The 13,417-nt window shown below is 37.0% G+C and overlaps 1 protein-coding gene across 3 annotated transcripts in view; it reads left to right on the top strand.

Annotated features, from left to right (window-relative positions):
• igf2bp2b (insulin-like growth factor 2 mRNA binding protein 2b) overlaps positions 1–13,417 on the top strand; it is a 57,571-nt gene that overhangs the window by 19,320 nt on the left and 24,834 nt on the right. The window contains exon 1 of one of the 3 annotated variants that reach the window (XM_067441495.1): positions 7,810–7,913. The exons of the other annotated variants lie outside the window; for them this stretch is intronic. The gene's annotated coding sequence lies outside the window, so the exon portion shown is untranslated. Of the gene's footprint in view, positions 1–7,809; positions 7,914–13,417 lie in introns of those variants that run through there. 3 annotated transcript variants of the gene reach the window in all.

The raw sequence follows: 13,417 nt of genomic DNA on the forward strand, positions 1-13,417 counted from the left end.
AGTCTTCAAATGTTTGTGGCATAATTCGTTGAAACACAGCTGATTCCAAACGGCAGTCTTTTGTAGGCAAATCTTCCAAAGGGGCTGTTGAAAGTGTATAATTTGGAACTCTCTGTCCAGTTTTATTTGCCAGTAGCCAGACTGTGCATCGTGTGGTGAATACTTTAGCTCCGGTCATTCTTGTTACCACCTCCTCAATTGTTGCCATTGGGTAATTCTCTCTTTCAATTGCTGCCTTCAAATCCTTTGGGTAGATGCATATTCTGAATTTTTTTCTTTTCTGGTTTCCATATAGTGACCATAGTGTTGACCCAAGCTCTGGGCTCCACCACCCTTTCAATGACTTCCAATTTTTGCACCCGTTCCAACTCTTCCATAACTTTGTTCCTGAGGGCCACCGGAACTCATCTAGGTGGATGTATGGAAGGCTTAGCATTAGGTTTGAGTTTGATGTGTTGTTCCCGTTCGATACAGCATAGTATGAAAACTGTAAAAACATTTGCATGTCTGCCTTTAATGTCGCTGTGTTGTGATGTAACTGCTGCTACACGTTTAATGAATCCCATCTGTATGCACGTTTTTAGTCCAAGCAGGGGCTGTGCATCATCCTCCAAAATGTGGCATTCAATGTCATGATATTAGCCTTTGTATTCACCTAACAACAAGCTTTTGTCTTTGGGTTTCAAACATTGCGCTCCATATGTCACCAGCCTTGCTTTCGATTTCTCCATCTTGGAACAGCTTTGGGCGTGTATTGACTTTTGGAATGAATGATATTGCATTGAGCTCCTGTGTCAATCTTAAATTTTGTTCTATAGCCATTCAGTTTGATGGTCACCATCCAATCCTCTCCATTTTTTGCATTCAGTGTCCACATAAAATTTATCTTCTGAATCAGTCTCTTCAGACACAGTATTTATATATTTCTGAGGTCTGGTGGACATGCATTTACTTGCAAAGTGATATTTTTTTCTGCATCTTTTGCAGCTTTCTCCATATGCGGGACATTTACCTTTGTTGTGATCCTTTCCGCAGTACTTACAGTTCCGTATGATGTAACGTGGCGTGCCTGGATCGTTGGCATGTGCTTCGTGTCGTGTTCGCGTTTTTTCTCACAGTGTGAACGTCTGCTTCTGATGCAGCTTGAATTTGAGACAGCTGTGTGCGGCTCGCCTCGGGAGCGCGGCACATTTGAATTGCTTTATGCAAGTCTAAATCAGTTTCTCTCTGCAGCCTGGCCCTCACGAATACCTATTACTATTCTGTCCTTTATTAGACTGTCACATAATTGTCCGTACTCACATGACTTGGCTTGCTTTTACCCGGTGCTTGGACTCTCAAATTGAAAATGTGCCGCTAAAATGTCACGTTCTTTTGGGGTTTGAAGAAGTCGTCAATTTTTTTTATTATGACTTCAACGTCATTTTTGTCTTCAGTTTCATCAAACTGGAACGTGTTGTAGATTTCCAGGGCTTCATCGCCAATAACATGCAGTAGTGTGCAGCGTTGTATTTTCTTAGCTTTTGTATATGCCCGATGCAGTCATGTACAGTTCAAATTTACAGTTTCCATTTTTTCCAGTTCTCCGCTGTGTTGCCTTCAAACTGCAGGGGTTGTGGTGGCTTTAGTCCTTCCATAATGGGCTTGAATTTGCAACTTCTGACACCATGTAATAAGTTAGACTGAACACTATGTAGGTCAATAACAACTGCTTTATTCGTCACCGTTCACTCGGTATATCCTCCACCATTAGCGCCCTCACCTGGTAAGGCACCACACATATAACAGTTTACAAGCTGTTTAATTTATGATTTCCGTGGTTGAAACACTGATTGAGCAATTACACAAAGTACTGTATCTTTCATCATACCTTAAAATGTTTATCCACGTTTACTCTAGAGGTCGACCGATAGTGAATTTGACGAATACCGATAGATAGGTTGGACCACGCTTGCCGATAACCGATTAATCAACCGATATAGTTTTTAAAAAAGATACTAGATTAAAATAACAATAATAATAGTAATAATAATAACAAATAAAATAACACACAAAACAGTGCTGAACTTTATTACAAGAAATCTAAAAAAAAAGTTCTGAATCATGAAAATGTTAAATATATTTAAATGACAAGTTGTAACAGAAAAAAATCTGCAGAAATAACTAAAGCATTAAAATATTACAAATAAATGTTTCTTTAGCTATAACCTAGAAACATGTAATGTGGATGGCCCAATCACATCGTGTATAGAGTCGGCGGGCGGGGCCATAATGACGACGGCCGAGTTGCGTTTGCGTGCTTCTAGTAAACACAGAAACTGGCAAACGGTGGCGGTCTTTCGAATCAGCTCTGAACGCGACTCTGGAAGACTTGGAGTTGAGCTTTTCTCTGAGAAAAGAACAAAGAAATTGTTACTGAAGTCATTCTTAAAAAGGGAAGATGTGTTCGGAGTTTAGCCGACCGGATACGGCAAATGTATAATCAGTCAGCGAGCTCCGCTTCACCTTCGTTGCTCTGGTTGGTGTAGCGCTATCCTATCGCGTGCAGAGGGAGTTTGAAAGACAATCCCGCCCCTCGGATTGAGCCCTGTCTATGGTGAGTTTCCAGACCAAACATCTTGATGTGGGTCTGGCTTGTCAGGCTACTAGCTTCCCAGCTAACACACGACGTAACAGTTACGTAATTTATTCGTACTTTTTGGTAATTTCATGACTTACCAACTGACAACGTAGTGTCAACGTCGCATGCCTGTAATTTCCTTACCATAAAATTACCTTCTCACAACGTTGTCAGTACGATCTCTGAACGTCAGAATATTACCAACAACGTTCCAGATACGTACTCTACACGTAATATTTTGGTAATTTTATGACTGAGTGACAACGTAACTACAACGTTGCATGCCTGTAATTTTCTTACCATAAAATTACCTTCTCACAACGTTGTCAGTACGATCTCTGAACGTTACAATATTACCAACAATGTTCCAGATACGTACTCTACACGTAATATTTTGGTAATTCCATGACTTACTGGCAACGTGAATGCAACGTCACCTGCTCGTAATTTCATTACCATCATTGCAGGTTATATGTTCTGTCATGATTGGCAGAATTTGCTATTTAAAATGTGTAATTAAATGTCAGACAAGATTAAAATTCCCCTTAAGATTATTGTTTATTTTAAACAATTAAGAACACGGAAGATCTTTTTATATATAAAATATAAAAGTGACGTGTCACGTGACACGATGCGCGCGCCTCAACAACTGAAGAGTGTGTGCGCGCCGTAGGCAATATTATCAACAGCAGTTAATTTTTCTGGAGTGTTAAACTTTTTATTGCATAATATTTCATACAAAACGTTGGAATAATGACAGATATGGCCTCTCTACATCTAATTTAACAGTAGTAGAGACTGAACGAGAACGCGCTCGCCTGGTGGCAGTTGGGAGTTGCCATGGCAACCGTAAACACACAAACAGCTAGAGAGGGCTGTCACTACTCGATCCGTACCGGCAACACGATTTGTTCTGCGCATGCGCGAAAACGTACTTTTGACGTCACTTCCTGTCATCGCCAAAGTTTTTTGCGACAATGGTGTCACTTTTTTAAAATATATATTATTATAATTTTTTTATTGAACAAATACAAAAGCAAACAGCCACCGTTCAAAAAGGATTCAACAACAACAACAACAACAAAACAAATATAAACAAAAGACCGACAGCAAAATGAATTAAACAAACAAACAAATACATAATTAAATAATAAAAAAGAACACTATATATATATATATATATATATATATATATATATATATATATATATATATATATAAAAGGAAACTATAAAAAAAAAAGCACACAAAAAAAAAACAACAACAAAATTGAGCAAGGGGTGACATGCAATTTATAGTAGCCTAAATTAGGTTCAAGAGAGTGAGACAGTGAAAAATATGCCAATGCCTTTTTTTCCCTTTTTACATTATAAAAAGGTATATATACTTCTTTCACCACATAGAGGACTTTAAAGCTTTGGCATTGCTGGAAGAAAAGACAGTATCTAAATTACATTTCAGATCTTTACAAAAAATAATAAAGAAAGGTTTAACAGACAAAAAAAATGCACTTGTGTATAAAAAAAACGTAGCTAAAAAAAATAAATAGATTTATAAGAAAAAAAAACTTGTCTTTAAGACTTTTGTCAGAGTTATACAAAACATACAAATGAGACATCCTTAAACTCCAAATAAAAATTGTCTAAGAGAGAAAAACATACAAACAAACTAAATGTCTTCCAAAAAAAAAAAAAAAAGGTAACTACATGAAAACAATCCCAAAAAGGTGAGGGACAGACTCATCTTCCACTCCACAAAAGGAGCAAAGGGGATCCATCCCAGCGAACATTTTTTTGATACAAATAAATTGTCCCGTGTGTTTCTTAAATGCAGACATATGTATTCTTTATATTGTAGACAAGTATGTTGAAGTAGAAAAAATTAACTTTTTCATTTTAAAAAATGAAATATTGAATGCAAACAAAAACATCTGAATTTCCCAAATGGGGTCAAGCAAGTCTAAACTTAATCAATGTAATTAGTGCCATTAGTGCCATTAGTGTAATTAGTTATAATAATAAACTTGGAATATATAGTCTACATTTGTATTTTCCAGGTGAGGTCTCGTAAATATGGAGACTTAGATTCTTATAAAGATTTTATTTAACTAGGCTATATGGTATAAACGCATCAAAACAACTACTTTAAGCTTACAGACTTGCTGCTTATTTGTTGTTTTTTGGTTACATCTTATAAAGCAAATTGTAGTTTGCATTTGAATATCCCTCTACTAGTTTTACAAGGGTTTGATATCCTAGATGTTAAATGTAGCCTACAAATCAGTTTTTAAGGAACTTCATCACTGTTAGTGATTATTCAATTAAGGTTTATGGGAAATTATTAGCACTTGTATTTCACCAACTGTGTAATATTTCTGTCACTAAGGAAAGTAAAGAGCTGGATGATGTCTTACATTTTATTTGTATGATGGGTAAATATTATATTGACAAAGCAAGATAGGCCTACCTACCTTAATTTAAAACCTAGCTGCAAAGTATTTGCTTATGATTAATGTTTAAATCCAGGTAAGCATGAGGACAAGAAATTTCCCAATTCTCAAAGTTTTATTCAGTCCACAAGCAGGACAAACAAACCAACAGTGCCGGATGGTTACGTTGACAGCAAGTGCAACAACTCTTCCATTCTTACGATACCTTTTTATAGGTAACAACATGTGAACTATAGCGCCATCTCCTGACAAATACACAAACACAACAATTAACATTTATTATCAACTCTTCAAAAATCACATATTCATTGTTCTTTATTGTTTATTTTGTATTGATTTATAGTTATGCAATAAATAAAAAACTATCGCGGTACGGATCGAGTGGTAGTAATTCAAAAAACTGCCGTAAATAGCTTTGCATGTCAAACAGGAAGTAGAAACATTTTCGCGCAGAACAAATCGTGTTTCCGGTACGGATCGAGTAGTGACAGCGACCAGAGGACAGCGTCGACATTTCGCTCTCGTTTTATCGCCAGTTATCTAAAAAAAAAGGTTCAACAACGGTGTCAGATTGGTTAAGTAATATTACCTACAGTCTACTTTAAGTATTTATGTTAATATTTATACCTATTGTTACATATTTATGTGGTATTTTTCCTGAATCATTTGAAATGTCAACTAGCAAATGGTAACTTAAGCTAGCACAGCATATGTTATGTTTAACATTATAATGCCGAGCATCTTGAATGCTTTTATTCATGTTCTGCTGTATCTCAATGTTTTTGTTAAATAATTTGGGTGTTTTATTCTTCGTTTTTGTGTGTTTTTCAAATAAATGAACTGAATAAACTAAAGTCATATTGAGTCTGCATTCCTCATTCACATTCATTGAAATAGCCTTTAAATTAGTTTGGGCAAATGAGGACATAAACTACAGCATGTCCGCCTATTGAAAAATGAATAATTATAAAAATTACCAACTGATTACCAACACACAACTAATAGATCCATGACGTTGCCACAACGTTGCAGTTACTAACTGGCAACGTTACAATGTTACGTTGTGACAACGTATCTGGGAATTTCACTTTTCCAGTTGCCACAACGTAACTAGTTACGTCACCACGACGAAAGTTTAGTCAGCAGATTACGTTGCAATTACGTAACAGCCACGTATTTGTGTTAGCTGGGTTACATGAATGATATGCAATATACATTTTACACTGTGTAATAAAAGTTGAGCATCTTGCTGCTAAAGCATCTAGTCACCAAAAAAATTACTTTATAATGATTTAGCAACATGTATTGAAGTGTTCTGGATTCATACAGTTTCACTTTCGGTGTTTTAAACACTCGTCAGATGCGCCTCACGTGTCCTCACGTGTTAATGTAAACAGTGATAGTTTTTTATTTGGCCTCTAGAGGCCGCTCTAGCGCTATATAATGCTAGCAGACCCTTCTCAGAGCTCTCGTGGCTACTGTGTAATGACAGCGCCCTTCTCAGCCGCTCCCGCAATGGACACAAACCGTAAAAACTAACGTTATTGATTTTTGACGATAACCAATTGTTCCACCAATCAGCTATTGGTGCCGATTAATCTGCAAATCCGATGAATTGGTCGACTTCTAGTTTACTCTGTGCCTAGCATTAAAGAGGAAGAGATATGCGCTACCTCTTGAATTGAAGCGTCTATACAGTGATCTGTCATGCCACATCAAAGAGCATCAAAACAACAGAATTTATTGTTTGAATTTTGTGATAAAATGTTAATAGATGAGACTTTGTTTCTTATAGAAAGTAACAACACACAGAGCTTATTGAGAATATTGGTGGTTAAAAGTGGTTAATGGGCTACAACTCTGTATTCATAAATGTGTACCGAACTGAACCGAAAGACATACCGAAAATTACACCATGCACCAAAGCGTTTTCAAAAACTCTTGAAAGATTACTTTTTAAATCATTTATCAGACAAAATTCTTACTGTCGGTTAACATGTGACAACATTTGCCATAACAGTCAAATACCGGCTCTGTGTTTTGTAGCCTTTGTCTTGATGTCTTTGGATTAGCATTGAAGATCTCAATCAATCAATCAATCAAGCGACTTTATTTATATAGCGCTTTTACAATGGCGATTGTTTCAAAGCAGCTTCACAGTGTTAAGCAGGACAATATTGCAATAAAATTTGATTTGGCTGTACAGTCGTTCTGGAGAAAACAGTGATGTTATCAGCTTATTTTAATTTATCATATAGCGTCAATCTCACATCTTAAGTGACGTGTCATGGACATCCTTCCAAACACTCTACGTGGATGGTTTGGGTCATTAATGTTTTAATACAGTTGCGGTTTTGCCTTTTCTTTGGTCAGGGCCTTGATGTACTTTGACAATGCTTGTACAACTGGTTAGGCTTACCCTGTGACTCAATACAATAGATCAAGTTGTCCTGGCTTCTCACAAACACATGGGTGGAAAGCCGTCCTGGCACCTGTCTGGTCCTGAAACCTCCATTGTGTGACTAACGTTGATCGGTGTCACCAAAACTACATGACTGGTGGAAGAACTCATGCCACATTGCTGTCTCTTGACTCTTGTCAGAGGTGGTGCTTGGATTGTCACATTGTTACATTCTGTGTGTGGCACCTATTATTTTATCTGTAAATAGGTGTGTCGCTTGTGCGTATTTAAAATGAGGGAATTTGACAGGAGTCTCAGCATGTCTGCAGAACTGGAAGAGCAGGGTTTGTGTGAAGGTAATCTCTGGCAGCACTAGATGCCTAACTTAAAGTTAGCACAGGTAATGTTTGTATCCGTCTCAGCAAAGGTGTGAACAAAGTAAGGTAAATGACTTCATCTTTTTATATCTCAGACAGTCAAACTCAAATAAAAAAATTAAAAGTTTAGAAGTAAATATTAAAATGGTAAACCTTGTCAATTAAGTGATCAGTGAAGGGAACAATGTTGGACAGAAATTAATTACTAATTTAAAAAATATTAATTATACTACTACAACAGCAAACATTTTGAAATAACATTGTGAATGGGAAGTGGATTTTAAACATTTCTTAATGTTTTATATTATTATTAGTAATGCAATTCTAAACCTGTGCAATTTTTACATAAGCTTAAAGAAATCATACAATTCACTGTCAATGTCAAAAAATGACCTACTATAACTTATTCTGACACAAACAAACAGTTAAGTTATTGACACTTATTCACATGACAATTTGTAGTCAGTCAAAATTGAATGATTGTGTCAGTCATGCATTTTTGTATTGTGTATGTTTGGAAAAATAATTAATTATGACGTAAGGAGGTCACCACAGCTGCATCTGTTTAACCAGAAATATAGTAAAAACCAATACTGTGAAATATTATTACAATGTAAAATAACTGTTTTAAAATAATATAAAATGTAATGTATTATTGGGATGCAAGGCTGAATTATTCTCAGAAGCCATTACTCCAGTCTTCGGCCATATGATCCTTTAGAAATCTTTCTAAAATGCAGATTTGATGCAAGAAATCCTTATTTTTATTGTCAATGTTTAAAATAGCTTAATATTTTCAGTGGAACACAATGCATTTTTTTTCCAGTTATTTGATGAATATACATTTCATAAGAACATTATGAAAAAAAATAGATTATTAAAGTTCTTAAAGCTACTGTACATATTACCACCCTTTCAGTTTGATGTGTGATGTGACCCAAACAAGTGATGTCAGAACAGTAACTGACACTCATTTGACCCTGTTAGTTGAGGTGATGTAGCCCTAGTGATCTTCTTATAGCTGATGTCATTTGGCCTGCAAGTGCTGTTATGTCACCCTGTTGCAGTCACTGGTGATTGATAGTGAGTCTTGTTGTTTATTCCTGTGACCCTGCTTCAACTGGCACACACCCCTAGAACAAGTGTGTGTAAATGTGTGGCTTGACTCATCCCTCTTGATTAAAGTGAATCTCACTTAATGTCCAGGCTTTTAACATAGCTGTCAGTTATTGCTCTTGCTGCAGTAGTTCAGACTGCAGAAAATATGCAGCTGGTTATAGCTTGTATTTTATAAAATACCCCTGCTCACATATTGCTTGTAGGCATTAAGTTCATCTGTAGGAAGAATTAAGATGGCTTGTCAAATTTAAAGTACTCCAGCTTTAAAACGTATCTTGAGACACCTGCTATCTTTTCTATCCTGTTGCGTGCACCCTGTGTCAACTATAATTGAAGATTCTGTGCTTTTCTGTAAGTGTGCGTGTCAACTGCAGTGAGAGAACTCAATTGGGGATCTGAATGAGGGGGGGGGGGGGGGGGGGAGTGTCTATTAACTAGTTTGTTTGCAGCAACCAGCCAATAAACATCATATATGAACACAAGTACAGTTAAAAAGATGCATGCTTCACTTTTGAATACTAGAAGATTAATATACAGAGTCAGTTCCATTGTTGATTTTTTTTTTTTGGCAGATGCTGATATGAGAGAGAACGGTGGCCGTTTGCCAATGTAATATCGATATACAGTAGTGACCAAAAGTGATGTCCGGAGGGGATATTTACACAGCATTTGCTTTAAATGACCATTTAGGTTTAATTAAACAATCAAAACAAGAGTATGGTATATTAGGTAGAATACATTAAACTTGGTTAAGGTATTAAAATATCCAAATAATTTTTGGTTACACAAAGACAGTACTTCTGTGTTCTACATCAGAACGCCCTGCTCATTATTGGCCAGCTCCTGTGACTGCATTGCATGTGGCGTGGTGCTCACGTGAACAGCGTCGGCCAATGAGCCATAGTTTTGCCGTACATCCCAGGCGTGTTGCACTGTGTTAACTATGTGAAAAGCATTAGAGACTAATTTTAAAACTAAAGTTATTTTTTGTTAGTTTTTTGTGCACACAATGTATTATCATTGCTGGGCTGTTTTAAAGGAACATTCCACCGTTTGTAGAAATAGGGCTTATTCAACTTCTTTCCTACATTTAGATATGTGGGCAAATGCATTTTTGTCTCAGTGCATGCATTGTTTTAGTTTGGCAGGGTCGCCTCTAGCTTAGCTTAGCATAATGAATGGAATCCTATGTTGCCAGCTAGCATGTCCCGAGTAAAAGTTCCGGGGCTCAAGCACCCACGGAAAATACCGAGCACCCACGTGTGCCAGACTGCCAGTAGGCTACATTAATTTAAAATTAAACATTGAAGTTGGTGCTATGTGTCGCTCCAATATCCTATCCACCAATTTTACTGTGTGGCATTGATTCTTAATTTCCCGCTACGCTGATCGCGGTTAAGTATCAGTTAAACTTTTCATCTCCAAACCTGTCTGTATTTGTGAGAAGTGGCGCTGTCCTGATTTGAAAGATATGCTACTTTACGGATTTATTATCAATTAAATAGGTGTGTGTGTTCGTGTTGGCCGCTGAAAATGTTTGACTACTTTTTTACGTCTTTTTTTAAAAGGCGCATGCGCCCATGAGCACCCATGGAGGAAAACGTAAATCGGCGCCTGTGGACTGCATATATACATGTGATTGGGTGCGTTTACATGCTCGTTCTTAAGCTGATTACTGCCTAATAAGCCGACAATGAATGAACATGGTCATGTAAACGCGGTAACCCTTTTTGCATGTACACAGGGAAAACTGGTTATTTCAATATGTTGATATTTGTGAGTTAGATGCTTACTGGTGTGCATGTAAATGCGCTCGTTGACAGATCTGGACATTATAAAAAGTGTTATTTGATTGCTGTCTGTAGTTTAATCATTTAAATAACAGATTAGTTTCATGCTACTAACAGAAACAACATGAAGTTGATCGTTTTAACTGATGCATTAAAGGGTTACTTCAGTGATTAGCATATGGCTTTACATATAAGTCTTTGTGTATGGCTTAGCATATAAGCCAAAACCACAATTTGTACCAGGCTGAAAACGTTTTTTTTTTTTCTGCTGTAAAGTTGAGAATTTTAACATGGGGCTCAATAAGATTTTGCTCCTTTCTGGAGCCTGCCTCTAGTGGCCAGTTAAGGAATTACAGTTTACGTTCCTTCTGTATTGGTTTCAAGAGAGATCGTGGGAGGTTGCCGCCAAGGTTGTAATCTAGCACTCGGAAAGCGTTCCACCCATAGGGGCGGCCATTGCTAACCAAGCCATCACCTGCTGTTAGCATCCCATTGACTCCCATTCATTTTTGAGTCATTTTGACAGTGAATAACCAACGCGACTCTGTCACACAGTTGAGAAATTACCGTATAGACCTGAGGAGACGCTCGCAGGCAATCTTTTACTGTCTATGAGACAGTCGGGGGGACGTGGAGACATAAAGTCTGACAAAGTCAAGGGAGAAGACTGGGGAGAAGCCTATAGTGAGCCAAAAGCAACGGGTGAAAATATTTAAACAATGTGATTCAGCTTTCATTTTCCACAACTACTAGAAGACCTACAGCTGTCAGACAGGTTGCTCACGTCACATCTACGTCGTCAAGCTCAGTCTGAGCCTGCGCAGTTCGCTCAGCCATCAGGAAGTGAGTGCTCCTTTACTGACATCACATTCCGCCGTTGACGTCAGTGGGATAGCTCTGTCCATTTCTTTTACTGTCTATGGTTGCCGCTTGGTCTGAGCTCTCATTTTCTCAAAGACAAAGAAAGACAGCCAGAACTCAGTTTACACTGATCAAAATTTCTAGCCACTTAGGGAAAATTTTCAGGTGAATATTGGGGATAGGGGAACTCATATTAATGTTGAAAAACCTCATAAAATGAAAATGTCATGCCGGACCTTTAAAGTATGCCCCATCTGAATGGATAGAAAATTGTTATATTAGGGCCAGGACAGGACTTGAAAACAGGACATGTCCTGAGAAAACAGGACATTTGGTTACCCTAAGGTAGTACCCTCCGGACCACACCCTGTCCCAGTTTAAAATCAATATGTGCAATACTAATTGAATTGATGTAGTGTGTGTGTGTGTGTGTGTGTGTGTGTGTGTGTGTGTGTGTGTGTGTGTGTGTGTGTGTGTGTGTGTGTGTGTGTGTGTGTGTGTGTGTGTGTGTGTGTGTGTGTGTGTGTGTGTGTGTGTGTGTGTGTGTGTGTTGTCTGTGTGTGTGTCTGTGTGCTTAGTTGGTTGTGTGCTAGGCTGCTAGTGGTTTTGGTCATGTACTGTATATGAAGTCGCCGTTTGTGTATAAAAATGTAAAAATGTGTATAAAAAAAAGTCCTAAAGTCATAAAGAAGCAGTCACACTCCTTCCAGAATTGTGTACAACACTTCACATACCTGATTTTGAATTTGTAGCATTACGATTGTGAATTAATGGACATCAGCTGAGAGATGCTGAGAATGTTTGCTCCGAAATATCTGTCTGACTGAACACTTGGCCTCAAACAATAGTAACTGTGTTCTAGTAGTAGCTGATAAAAGTATATGTGTTTGGGTGACTTCTAGTCTTCAGGGATCTTATTTTGGAGTAATTTGGAGAGATTGCAATAAAATTTACGCTTATAACGATGATAAGGACATTTTATTCAATATGGGTTAATCCAACAGCATTATACAAAAGTGCATGTCTCTTTACACATGTGATGCTCAAAGTGTTTTCAGCATCTGCTGTCTCAATTTATGAGGATATGAACACAGAGAGTCACTTCACAAGTTTTTCATCTCATGGAGGTGTGTGTGTGTGTGTGTGTGTGTGTGTGTGTGTGTGTGTGTGTGTGTAATCTACTTGAATTTGAGAAAATACAATTTAAAAGTTATTTAAAAAACATAAATATTACTGAGTACTGACCCTAAACTTTTGAACAGTAGTTAATTTAATTCATATTCCAACAATTAATTTAATTGATCACATAAATTAAAATAAATTGTATGCCTCACAATTGAAGAACACATTTAGACACATTTAGAATGTTCTAATTTACTTAATATATTAGTATATTATCAAACATTAATATTAAACTTAATATATAAATACATTATCAAACAATGTATTAATTCTGCATATCAGGGAATAAATATTTTGTTATAACTGTATTTTGCAAAACCTGTGATGGACTAATGAAATTCTTGCTGCGTGACTGTATTGACGTCTTTTGAATTGCAATACCGCTTCCTGTCATTTAAGTTCAAATTCCACGGCAGCCTGCAGGGTGTTGCCAATTCAATTCAAATTCCTTGTGAATGAACGTCAGTTCTTCAATTCAGGATTCTGCCCAACCCTAGCAGTGAGATTGCTATCACAGCAACAGGTTATACAAAATGTGAGAAATCTACTTCTTTCTTTTTTTTAAGAACGATGGTAAACATTGGAATTCATCTTTTATAGCCACATTTTAATTTTCTT

The sequence above is a fragment of the Pseudorasbora parva genome, chromosome 4 (genome assembly GCF_024679245.1).
Source record: "Pseudorasbora parva isolate DD20220531a chromosome 4, ASM2467924v1, whole genome shotgun sequence".
Taxonomy (NCBI): Eukaryota; Metazoa; Chordata; class Actinopteri; order Cypriniformes; family Gobionidae; genus Pseudorasbora; species Pseudorasbora parva.